The 2,628-nt window shown below is 41.1% G+C and overlaps 1 protein-coding gene across 1 annotated transcript in view; it reads right to left on the reverse strand.

The window, feature by feature from the left end:
• The window catches only part of TSNAX (translin associated factor X), a 39,699-nt gene that overhangs the window by 31,024 nt on the left and 6,047 nt on the right, over positions 1 to 2,628 (reverse strand). The window lies entirely within an intron of this gene.

Raw genomic sequence — 2,628 nt, forward strand, 5'->3', positions numbered from 1 at the left:
TTTTTTTTTTTTTTTTTTTTTTTTGCATATGGAGGTCATATCATTTCAAACCTTTACCAAATTATACAACAGTGAAAGTACAATAAAAGTTATTAAAGTTAAGACAAAGAAGTATGCAGGGAGTACATTCATGTCTCCTTCAATGCATGTTTGACTGCCCTCTGCTGGACTGAATACATGCATATGTCTGCAGACTAGTACAGAGGATGTCAGGGCTACAATACCAAGGGAATTAAAAACAGCTTTAAAAAATACAGGTTTTTTATTTCTGATTTTATTTAAATGTGCCATTATTTACATCTTAATTTAAATATCTTATTAAAAATACCTGTTTATAATTAAATTTAAAATCTTGGCAACTAGGATTAAAATCTCACTGTGCCATAATCCAATAAAATCATGTACATACATTTTAATATAATACACTGCATCCTTGAACCTTTCTGTTTTAATATGCCAAAAGGTGTTGCAGCTCTAAAGAGAATCATGGAGAGACTTCAATTTCTGAGGTCAACTAAACTTTATAAATGTGCATTCAGTACTACAGGTGCACCAAGATTTTGGTCCATATTGGATCGGCACCGATAAAAGGAAAATTGACATTATCAGCAATTGGGGTTTTTTTGGCTAGTGTAACCAATAATGTCACCAATAAATGCTGCATGCATGCACACAGCCGCAGCATGCACGTGGCCAGGAACACCTCCCAGCAGCTTGGAGAGCAGTGTCCAGCTGGTAAGTCGGGGTGGGGGGAGGTGAAAGGGGTGTAGGAAGGGGGCAGATTGAGACTCCCACAGTGAGGGAGGGAGTGGAGCTGGAGCTGCCCAGGCATGGCAAAGCCACGCACCCCACCCAGGCAGCACCTGCCGTTGCCCCAGCTCCACACCCCCCCTTACCGCTGGGGCCTCAATCAGCACCCCCCATCCCCCCCCGACTTACCAGCCAGATGCTGCTCCCCAAGTTGCTGGGCTGCATGTTAGCTATTGGTTCAGTACTGGCCAATACAGCTGGTTAATAATCAGCCATCAGTATCAGCCAAAAAGCCCATTTCTTCATTTTTTTTATGATGTAGCTACTGCTGCTTTTTTCAAAGTCTCAATATAACACAAAAAGAAAAGAAAAGCTTTTGCCTTACTGTAGTTACTTCTGGTTCCAATTTATGTAGCAGGCAGAAACAGAACATTTTCTTTATTTGCTCTATACCATCAAAAAGTGAGGAACTGAACAGAATTGAAAAAGTTCTTCTCTTCCAATCTATTCACAAAAATGATGTGATCTACTAACTCTAAATGTTTGAAAAGAAGCCAGCTTTTTAAACATGTGAAGGCAAGGAGCCAGATTTTTAAAGATGCTTAGGCATCTAGACAGAGACAGATGCCTACCAGGATTTTCAAAAGTGCATAAGCGGGTTAGGCACTTACCCTGACTTATTTCAGCTCCTACAGATTTCAGGGAGAGTTAGACATGTAATGTGATTACATGCTTTTGAAAAATCCCAGTAGGCTCCTATATGCATCTTTTAGCAATTACACACTTTTAAAACAGACGTGTTAATTCACTAAATATGCTTAATACAACCTTTGTTTAATTAGCCCATTTAATTTAAAGTCAGGTTTTGATAACTTATTTTATGTAGGTAGCAGTTTATTAGGTAATATAAACTAATTTAAAAAGCTGTTTTACACATTGAATTCCAATTTCCATCACATTACAACCCAACAAAAAAAATGACAAACAAAAAAAAATCATCTAGTATACAAGTGGTGCATTATTCACAATATTGTTACCATAAAAGATATATAAGTTTGCTATATTTGCCTGTAAGTCAAACAACCAGAAGAAATTTTCCTTTAAGGAAATAACTGAAAACAACAAATACAAAATAAGACTAAATCACTTGGGATCCTGGTTTTCTGTGTTTTAAAAATTGCACTGTTTGATATTCTCTGATAAAAAAAAATAAATCGCAAATTCTCAGATTAAACCAAAATCCGTGTTTTTCCGTGATTAAAATGAAATGTCACTATGTATATAATTATGAGTTGATCACAACATTTTATTGATACATTTACAATTCTAAAGCAGTTTGGAAGCCTACCAGTGCCTCAATTATTGCAATAAAATAAATTCTAAATATCTATAAATTTTGGCATTTGATTCTGCAGTTTTATTATGGAAAAAATCAGAGCTCCCCATTCCCCCTTTGCTCACCAAGACATGGGTCCAGTTGCGGGTTCCCTCCCCAACCCCAACTGTTTTGTGGCACTGAGCAGCCCTGATATGCCAGTGCCCTGTCCATTCCATTGCCCCTCACTCCCAAGCCACAGCCCCCAAGACCTGCTGGTGCCCCTCATTCCCCACCCACAGCCCCCGGGCCCTGATGGTGCCCCTTACTCGCCACCCACAGCCCCCTGCTCCTTCAGCCCTGCCACAGGGGGCCCCCAGCTGCCAGGGCTACGGGGCTAGGGACCTAGGTACGCAGCCCCAGGCCCCCCACAGCAGCACCCGAGCCCCAACTGTTGGCTGTGGTAGGCGGTGGCTGCTGCAGTGGAGTCCAGCTCACCCTTTCCCACAGGCAGAACAGCTGAAGCAGAGCCTGTTGTGAGGAATTGGGGGGGGGGGGGGGGG

Source organism: Gavialis gangeticus, unplaced genomic scaffold, assembly GCF_001723915.1.
Source record: "Gavialis gangeticus isolate Ggan-Ray unplaced genomic scaffold, GavGan_comp1, whole genome shotgun sequence".
In the NCBI taxonomy this organism is placed as follows: Eukaryota; Metazoa; Chordata; order Crocodylia; family Gavialidae; genus Gavialis; species Gavialis gangeticus.